The following is an 11,418-nucleotide window of genomic DNA, read 5'->3' as shown; positions in this document are numbered from 1 at the left end:
CTTGGACAAAAACGGGTTTGAGACCCTTTTTATGATTCTAAGGGCCAAATATTACTGGAAAGTGGGAATCCTTAGCATACAATCCATGGAGGGTATCATTTTTCCTACAATGGGGTCAAAAGACTCATAAATCAAACTAGAAGAGATCTAAGAAATCATTGAGCAAGTTGGAGACTTGGTTACCCGAAAATGCTGAGAATGGGAAGATGTTTCTGGATCTAAGAGTGTCTTCTGGAATCCCTAAGCTTCTCCTTCTTCCTCAAGCTTCAATGCACATAAACTCACTAAAAATAGCTCACACACTCTCACAATGCATTACGGTTTTGAGTTGTAGGGTTTGGGGCTTGGAGGCTGGAAATGAGGCCAAAAACCTAGAGTTAAGTTGTTTAAATATGGTGCAAAATCCTGGATTTAGGGTTTCCTAAACCCAGACCAACTCGTCGAGTTGGTCCTCCCTAACTTGTCGAGTAGGTTTGTCAACCCGCGTACAATATTATTCCTACTCGTCGAGTTATCCCTATTGGGCTCGACGAGTTGACCTTCAAATTGCATATTATCTTTCCTTGATTAGTATTCCAGATTCCGGGTGTTACAACTCTCCCCTACTTAAATTAGAATTCTTCCTCGAATTCTTCTGCAATTCTCTAGCCCAGATACTTCTCACGTGCCTCATCTATGGCTCCTGTTATCTGCCCCAAATCAACTGGTGCTCCTCATGGGGCACCGAAGACACTATGAATTAGTCTGAATTCTTGCGGAAATCCTATACAATGTATAACCTTGTCTTCTTGGTCCAATAATTGAAAGGACCACTACACTCGGCCTACCGTTATGCTCCCAGAGTGAAATGCCACTCCTTGGGGATAAAATCTTGAGATCACTTCAATTATCATAGACCTTGAGCTCACTGCTCCCATCAACAGCCGATCACCTATCCTGTAATCAATAAGTACTTATAATTGAATTCCAGAGGTCCAACCATTACCCTGTGCAGTCGATGGCCTTCCCTAGGTAACTGAAACTTCTATCCTGGAGATATCACTCGAACCTTCAACCCCTGCAAGCTACTTCTACCTTCTAAGACCTGAAACCTATCATAACCTGGCTTCCTGAAAGCTTGCCCGTGCTGAAACAACTGGAAACAACTCTCCGTCAATCCCTCAACTGCTAGCAGAACAATCACAACCCTTCCAACTCTGTTCTTTTATCAGCCTATCCCGATCTGCTAAAACCATCCTTAGAGTAATTCTTCAAACCCGGTGAGGAATGAATCCTCGATCTCTCAAGTAAAACCAGTCATATTTTCCCTGGAATTCGAACCCTAAGGTCTTCATGGTCTGGCTCTCTGTCAGACCCCTCAGACTGAACTGTCACCTGTCACACTACTGCTGAAAAGGGAAACAAGTCACTGTCCATAGAGGACTACAGAACACTTATACTTGATAAAAGGCTCAGATAATCCTTGGAGTATAATATTCATCCCTGTAGCGGTTAGACTCATACGAGAGCTGCGCAACAGATTTAAACCAACTACTCTGAGATTACTTAATCCCACTATGTGTGACTTATCACTTCCCAAATCACTCGGTTACTCCGTCCGTTCATGACATCCTAAAACACCAATACTGCTCGAAACACTGGAACTACCTGAAACGTTGATATGCCTGAAACACTGAACTGCCTGAAACAATGAACCGCCTGAAACACTGAACTGCGTGACACCGTATGCTACTTCCCAGCTGCTTTCCAAAATCCACTAAGACCTTCCTGGTTTGAATTCGTTTTCCAGACATCTGAAATACCGGATTCCATTACGGTTGTTGAGCCTAAAGACTCCCATACCGTCGCCCCACATGACTTCTGAATGCAATTCCCATCTATCAATAGTTGCCACAAGTTATCTTGCCACCGAGGCTCTAACGACCTCCTGATCCAACCGATCGGGTCCATGCGTCGAATCCTGACATTGCCAAACCCAAAGCTAAAAGTGAATGCATCATGACTAAAGATAGCATTATATCGAAAACGACCTTATGCGGTCCTGCGCTTCCTTGATCCCATGACTAACATGGTGTTCCCACGGTCTTCCACTAGCTTAACCAGGTCTAATCCATCTGATTAATTCCATAACCAGATCCGTGGATTTGCCACGTCGTCACTCCTCCACCATAACTGGTGGGTGCTCCGGTTCTTCCTATGATCTAACATCACTCCCATACTATCTACTAACTTAGTGAAAGCTACGGTTACCCCCGTAGGCTTACAACACTCTAACGCTATCTAACAACTTTGTGAATGCTACGACTACACCAGCAGACTTACAACACTTCCAGCACTATCTGGAAACCTTGTGAACGCTACGGCTACACCCGCAATCTTACAACACTTCAAACACTATCTGACCACCTTATGAATGCTAAGGCTACACCCGCAGACTTACAATACTTCCAACACTATCTGTCAACCTTGTGAATGCTATGGCTACACCCGAAGACTTACTACACTTTCCATGCTAACTGACTGTTGACCATGGTCTTACCGCTGATTACTAATCCGAACACATCCAAAGTCGAGCATGCATACACGATCCAATATCCCAATCTAAACCCATGTCCTGTCTGAAATCCATGACCTGTTTCCCAAGGCTTGCTATTCGATGCCAAGGGAAAATATGGACCAAATGTTGGAACACTTCCCGAACTCACAACTCCCACAATCCTTAACCTAGACGGCCACTCGACTTCCTCCCTCTCTGACAGGGATGCAAAACCCATCCTAGTTCCATACGCATTTCTGCTCCTGAATACTTGATCGATTCTCCCCCACTTAGATTCGACTAAGTCTTCACGACATGTGAGAATTGAAGGATTCCCAATCCTGCTTACCTTATAAAATCCAATTGCTGACGTGCAGTGCTTGCTAGTGCTAACGAGCGATTACCAATCTACCCTAATATCGCTCATCCTCTGAAGTCTTGAAGAGTACTCTTGAAATCTAATCCAATACGATACATAGATCCTCCTTCCATGATATTATACCAACCCCTTGGGTTCCCATGCTAGTGACTAGAATCCCTAACCTTTACTCTGGCTGACGAATCCTTGCAGAACCACTAGACTCTAATCAAACACGACCCATGCAAAAATACCATTCCCTTGGAGCATCCTATGGTCAAACTGTTGGATTAGGTGTCTAAGCCCATAACTATAATTGGTATGTACTTAACCCAAGAGTAGCATGGTCCATTTCGGGTTGCCTTCACCAGAACAATTTGACAGGATGGATATTTGAGAAAGAGGTTATTTGTGATTTATTAATATATTATAAGTATAATATATTAATTAAGAAATCATATTATTTAATTAATATTGGTCAAGAATTAATTTGGAATTAATTTAGTGATCAAAAGAGATTAATTAAATTAAGGGGATTGATTAAGTAAATCAGTAATACATATAGTTTGGGCCAATGATCCATGATTGATTAGTGATGGACTAAGTTTATGTGAGATTCCATGAAGTGTTAGTCCATAAGCCTTATTATATGGATTATTGGATTAAAGACCCAAGGAATGAATTAGGGTTTACAAGTTGAAACCCTAAGAATTCCACACTATAAAAGTAACCCCTTAGCTCCAAATTTACTACCCCCAAGGGTTCTAAGAGAACCCTAGCTGATTTTGGTGGTTCTAGCCTATCTCTCAAAGGTCTCCATTTGTTCATGGTGTTTGTGACTTGTTTGAGACGTCACACTTGTGGTGCTAAGCTCTTGAAAGGCCAACAACTACAAGCTACAAATAAGAGGTATTCTTCTAACTAGTTTTATGATTCATGTACCAAATTTGTATGATAGATAGGTTTCATGCTTTGGATAATTTTTGTTGCATGTATAACTAGAGAAAACTTAGATCCAAAGCATTAGGGTTGTATGTGCACCATAAGAGTGTTATAGTACTTAAAACCCAACAGTGGTATCAGAGCCATGTGTAGTTTTCTGTTATATAGACGCATTGTTTAATTGTTCAAAGTTGAAAAACCTGAAAAAATTGTTTTCTGATTGCTGGACTCGACGAGCCCATGAGTGGACTCTACGAGTTGGCTCACATGGCCATGAACTCAACGAGTCCATAGTTTGGCTCGACGAGTTGGATCATTAGATGGCAGATTTTTCGAGTTTTTGGCCTGTTTTGGATTAGGATCACTACCACAAAATGTTTTGGCTCATAAAATTCGATTTTACTGATATGGTAATGACTGTCCCCATCCAATAACATGATGATTGTCAAATTCTAAGATAATTACTTGATTTTGTGAAGAATTAATTATCTGTAGAATTTGAAATTATCTTGTCATATGAATTATATTAGTTCAAATTTGTAAAAGATAAAATTATATGATTATTTTATTAGTTTAAAATTTGAACTAAATGGCTTTGAAGAGTTTCATAACTTGCCCTCAAGTTGGAACTTGGAAAGTCTCTTTTTATGACTAAAGAGAGTTATAAAAACTTGCCATCAAGTTTTGGAACTCAAAAGTTTTTTAAGGAGTTACAAAACGTTCCATCAAGTTTGGAATTCAAGAGTTTTTGAATTTGAAAATTTTAATTAAAAGGTTTTAATTTGAAATATTGAATTCTAAAACATCTAGTAATTGAAAGGTTTCAAAAAGGTGCAACTATTGAGTTCATAACTTAAAAATTAATTAAATAGTTTTTAATTTTTCAATTTTTATAACCTTGATGCTTTCAATAGTTCAATTACACTTTATGTACTTTTTTAATTTGATTAAAGTGTTTAATTAAAAGAGAATTAATAAATCCATAATCATATGGTTTAAAGTTAATTAAATTAAAAGTTTAATTTATTAATAGATTAAACCACCTAGTATTTAAAAAGTATAAAATACACCCTTATACTATATAAAATTAAAATTTTAATATATTATATATGTATAAATAAAAATTCAGTCTTACCGTTAGTAGGCCTCATTCACGAAGTTGGTTTATAAGGGGTGTTTAAGGAAGCGACCTGTAAAATGACCGTTATTGGGTATCCACTCTTACGCATCGCACCCTTGAACAGTGGAGGGTCGTTAGCCAAACGGGTTTGATAGGACATTTAAATCCTCATTAAAAGTATGATGAAATATTAAGTAACTAAACTTTTTATAATTTCTCAATCTTAGTTACTTAGGAAAAATGTGAATTTGATGCTAACCCATGAAATTGCACATTGCACCTTATTACTCGTTAGTGGTGCGTGTGTGGTTAACCGGCACACTAATATGGGAGTAATGAAGGATGGAAATGGGTAGCTCGTAGTTTGTCTTAGATCAATGGAGCATGGGTGGTTAACCGACACATTGATTAGGTGATAAATGACTTCGAGAGTACCAAGCTAATTTGCATGGTTATTCACACCTTGTTTGTGATCCTCGGCATCACAGTCACAAACTTGAAGGGCATAATCGAGATTAAACATGCCATTGAGAAAATTCAATGAATCTCAAACAATCTAGGAATTTCAATTCATTTAAAACCTAATGATCTTTTTCGTTTTTCATGGTGGAAATTGGTAAATCGTCATTTACCTACCTTCAAATATTTTACAATTGGATTACGACATCCTTCTTCTGAATTATAGAATATTGTGTTGGGTCCTAGCCTTAATATTTCATTTTGGGAGTTATATTAAGGACTTAAATCAACTAACTTGAATTTCTCCCCTTATAGATGTCTAGGTTAGACAAATATGGTCTTCCTTATCCTGTTGGAAAAGGCTTTCCACATGAAGATGATATTCCACAATATCATACTTCACTTCTTCCACCTCCTCCAATAATTCTCCCTGACCCACATATTCGTCGACTTGAAAATTTCAAGGTCACTCAAACCCAATTGGCAAGAAAACACAAAGTTGGAAAGTCTATATGTGCTCACGACTTAGAGATGAAGTTGCATACTGACATGCTAGGATTGTTGGGTGTCGTTTTCCTGAGAAAGTTGGTTGTTGACTTGGTTCTTCAGTCACTTCCCGAGTCGTATGGTCAGTTTGTTAAAGAGTACTATATGACAGATCATGACGTGACCCTTATTGATCTTACATATTTGCTAACTGTTGCTGAATCGGCAATGATTTGGCGCACTGGTAAAGCAAATTTGATTGGAATATCTATTTCCCAAACTTCCATGGACATTAACAATGGAAACTTTTGAAGTACATAAAAGTCTTCTCTTCCTAATGGAAAGGGAAAGACTAAGTCTGAGATTGTCCCATGTGCCATTCTAAACGAGTTTGTTTGTTTCTATTGCCAAGAGAAGGGGCATTGGATGCGAAGCTGCCGTATTTACCTGAAAGACCATAAGGATGGTAAAGTCAAAGTGTTTGACTCCACTTCAGGTATTGTATGTAGATGACATACTACTCATAGGATACGACATCCTAACCTTGCAGGAGGATAAGTGTTGGCTTGGGAAGTGTTTCGCTATGAAGGACCTCAGAGAAGTTGCCTATATCCTAGGGATAAGGATATTGAGAAATAGAAGTAGAAGACTAATAGGACTTAGTCAAAGTACCTACTTGGACAAAGTTTTGAAATGTTTCAGCATGGAGAACTCCAAGAAAGGTGACTTACCTATCCAAGGCAATGGAAAACTGAGTAAGACTCGGAGTGCGAGTACAGAGGCTGAGATAGCAGAAATGTGTTATATACCATAGGCTTCCGTAGTTGGTTCGATAATGTATGCTATGACTTGTACTCGCCCTGATGCGGCCTTTGCTTTGAGCATGCTCAACAGATATCAAGGGAACCCTGTTAAAGCTCATTAGATTGCAGTTAAGAACATTCTTAAGTACCTACGGAGGACTAAGGATTGGATCCTTACCCTCGGTGGGAGTGATGACTTAATAGTGACAGGGTATAACGACGCCAACTTCCAAACCGATAGAGATAATTTCCGATCTTAGTCGTGCTGGGTGTTTACGCTGAATGGAGGAGCAGTGACATTGAAAAGTTTCAAGCAGGAAATTGTAGCCGATTCAACGTGCGAATCAGAGTACATAGCAGCAAGCGAAGCATCGAAGGAAGCGATATGGTTGAAAAACTTCATTGGAGACCTTGGAGTCATTCCATCCATAAAGGATCCTATAGACATTTTCTGTGATAATGAAGATGCGGTTGCCTTAACCAAGGAACCGATAGATCATGGTAGATCCAGACATATCGACAGAAAATACAACTTCATAAGACATCAGGTAGAAAAAGGGCACCTCGTGGTAAAGGGGATACCGTCAGAGGATAACGTAGCAGATCCTCTTACAAAAGGACTAACTAGGGTTAAGCACTTGCAACATGCGAGGAGCATTGGGCTAAAGGATGATATTAGTTTTAGTAATTAGATAAATCAAAACTTGTAATAGCTAAATTTTAATTGACATTTGATGATGAATAAAATGGGTTTTATTTATAAGTAAAGTTAATGTCTTGTGTAAATTATTTACTATTGTTTCACTTTGCAAGTTTTGACTTCTAGAATAATAAAATTATGATTATTATTATTATTCAAACTATCCATAGTCGATCATACTTTGGAAGTAGGTATGAAAGAAGACTGTCATGAGTTGGCTTGTAGATTTATTTAAGGAGTTAGGCATAGCAATAGGTTTGCTACACCATTCATGAGTACTTCTCAAATAAGATTTGAGTATTGGATCAACCCGCGCTCACTTGAATCACTTCATAGAATTTATCTCGAGTGATCGTGAGATGATAATATCATATAAGTCTTCAAACGTAGATCTATGAGTTGTTGACTATGAATTAGTTGTGCACTGATGATACGAAAATACATCAGTAACTTGATGTTATAAAACGTATTGTTGTGCATGATTTAATGAATAGTTAGTACAAGCATATAACGTCGAAGTTTATCTGTTCCCTTTTATCCTAAGAGGATTAAAAGCGATATCTTGGGCCACTCGATGATTATGTTTTGACTTATGTGTCGGGCCCAGTCAAAACTAAATTGATATGTTCAGTTATGTTCTATGTCAGACGAATCGAAAATCAGGAAACAAATTGTAGGAAAATAAGTATGACTATGTTCCATGTGTTTATCCACATAAATATCTTGAGAACAGATGTATATGATCACTTATCTGAAGGACGCTTCACTGACTAGGTCAAAGTTCGACAACAGCTTTTGAAAGCTTACGATTGCCAAGTCAGATTCTGAGGTGCATAAGAAGTAATATTTATTAGCCTTATCCAAGTGGGAGACTATTGGATTTGGTGTCTAAGCCCATAACTATAGTTGGTATGTACTTGACATGATTGCATCATGCTCCTTTTGGGTTGCCTTCACCAGGGAAATTTGATCAGATGAATTTTGAGAATAAGGTTATTTATGGTATATTAATATATTACAAGTATAATATATTAATGCGAAATTATTTAATTAGTATTGATCAAGTATTAATTTATTAATTTTATGATCAAAAGCGACTAATTAAATATATGGGGATTGATTATGTAAATCAATCATTCTTGAAGTGTAGGCTAATGATCCATGATTATGTGTTAAACTAATCCATGGATAGTCCATGGAGGTTAAACCCATGGAGCATGAGAATGTGGAAAGTCATGGGTTATTAGGGTTTACCAAGTGTAACCCTAGCATGTCCAACACTATAAATAGAACCCTCCATAGAGCAAAATCGGTTGCCTCTTCTCTTTGAGATAAATAAATTATTCTCTTAAATCATCCTCTTGCATATTGGTGTTTGTGAACCATTAGAGGCATCACACTTGAGGTGCTCAAGCTTTTAAGGGTCAAGAACTACAATTCCTCCAAAAGGTATGTCATCTATCTAGATGTTTTATACAATTGGCATTTTGTATGGTAGTTAGGACAATGCTTTGGAAAAATTGAAAATATGCATGTATAATAGAGAAAACATAGATCCAAAGCATTTAGGGTTGCATGTGCACCATAGAGTGTTATAGTGCTCAAAACCCAACAACAGGTACTTCTAGATCTAAGGGCAATGGCTCGAGTTGATGGCACAACGTGCACTCTCCAACATTTTTCCCCACTAGTTATTATGGAAACTCTGATATTTCTAAATAATATCTTGATGTATTGAATTTTGGAAACTACTTATGATGGGACTATCTAATTATTAAACTTGGATTATTGATATTTAAATGGAAAATTTTACTTGAAATTTTGGGCTGTTACATCTATGTTTTGAAAGCAATGTCTTTAATGGATTATGGGTTAAAATTGAGTTTTGGCTGAATGGGTGAGTACGCTAGGCGTACAAGCAGGTACGCTTAGTGTACAAGCCTTCAAGCAAGTACGATGTGCATACATGCTGAGTACGCCCCGCATAATGAGTCTGATGGGCTTCACATTTTGGGCTTTAGGTTTGGGCCATTCTTTTGGGCCTTGATGCTTGTTGTTTTGTTGGGCCATCTGAATGTAAGTGTTTTGTGCTAGGAAAAAAATGGTGGGCCTTGAGGTAAGGCCCATGTAAGGGTTTGGGACTAATTTGTAAAATTGGGCTATGTATGGCCTTGGATGATTAATTGGTTTTGGGCCTTTTAGATTGTAGGTTTGGGCCTTACTCTTGGACCAAACTAGGTAAGGGTTACAATGGTCTTTTTACCCTATGTCTGGATTGATATTTATAGATTGGACTCCAATTGTTAATTGGGTGTTATTTGATATTGATAGCTCGGTGATTTGTCATATCAGCAGCCATGGATTATCTGTGTGATTTAGCAGTGTGAGGTGTGTTTCCTCACTGTGTTTAGCGGGTCGAAGGCACCAATGCGGACCCATGAGGTATTGTATTATATGATGACCTCCTAAAAATTGCATTTTGCATTTCTTTATGTATTTAGGCATTATACTTTACACATTTATGCCCAAAGAGTACTACACATTGTTTTCTTGACCTCTACCAATTCTAACACCTTACATTAACTTATTTAATGTTTTCCAACCTTTACTTCACTACTACACATTAACTATGACTTTTTAAGAATTTAAACAATACTAAGCACATAACATATCATATCATTTGTAAGTTATTCAAGTTGATATGAAAATGTGTATGCTACATTTATATAGATTAATTAATTGCCAATAAGATGACATGTAAACCAATTCATTATTAAGTTCACATAAAACATATGAATCCTTAAAGAATTCGTTCCTTATTATGTTGTTATGTCTTTCTATACCACAAGAGATCTTTTAGTCTTCTTAGGAGAGAAAATAAAGAATTACTGTTTGTGATCTCACGTACGTTAATAGAATTTTTTTAATGACAAGTAAATTTTTATTGATATTGACAAGAAGTTATAATTAATATTTTAAGGCATTTCCTTTTGGGAAATTGCACAAAATCAACCAACTAATGTTTGCACCTCTCCTAGATCTAAATTTTTCAATAATAACTAGACCTGAGCATGGGTAGGTCGATTTTCGGGTAAAGCCGAACTCAAACTGATAAGTTCGATTTTGGGGTTTCGAAATCTGTTAGGTTTGGTTTTCGATTTCGTGAGTCAGTTTTTCGATTTTAACCTCTGGGTTGATGAGTTTTGGGTTTAAACCTATTTTCCGGCAATTCCAAATAAAATGAAACACGTCCCAATGCAGTTCTTAACGTAGCCAATCCATGGAAAGAAACCTATATTTTGGGGTTACATAAGCTAAATCAAACAAATATCCATAAAATGTTATGTGAAAATTAAACCCGATATCAGATTTAGGGGTTCTAGAGAGAAGTCAAACGGATGAGAAAGTAAAAAGTGAGAATTAGGTTAGGTTGAGGGAGTGAGATGATAGAAGAATTATGTATTTTTCAAATAAAATATATAACATTTATTAAAAATATATTAAATAATTAATAATATGTATATCAGTCGGTTCCTTTAAGTTTTAAAATCACTGGGTTGGTTTAGTTTTAGTAGGTCGGTTTAGCTGTGCCAACCGAAACCAAACCAAATTTTTTTGTTTTGAAAAACCTAAACCCAAAACTGACAATATAGGTTCGGTTTCGGTTTTATGAGTTTTTCGATTTTGCTCGGCCCTAATAACAACCAATGGGAAATAAATAATACTTGTAAATGTTACTTCTCGTTAAGTAACAATTTGTATGAATATAGAATATAAATACCTAATATACCAAAAATGTAAAATATTACAAAAACAAGTGTCAAAACTCATGAAAGATTGACATGTAGCAAAAAAACCTTCATTTATTAAGAAGGATTGACCTCATGCTTATGTAAGCGGATATATTCTAACATATTATGGATTTGAACTATTATGTTGATGATTATGAAGATTTCAATGTCGTCTTGAGATGCCCTTTATGTGTTTATTTTTTGCATTTTTATGGGAGGTTTG

Source organism: Lactuca sativa, chromosome 1 (genome assembly GCF_002870075.4).
Source record: "Lactuca sativa cultivar Salinas chromosome 1, Lsat_Salinas_v11, whole genome shotgun sequence".
NCBI classification, from domain to species: Eukaryota; Viridiplantae; Streptophyta; class Magnoliopsida; order Asterales; family Asteraceae; genus Lactuca; species Lactuca sativa.
Note: the sequence above shows the minus strand (reverse complement) of the source record.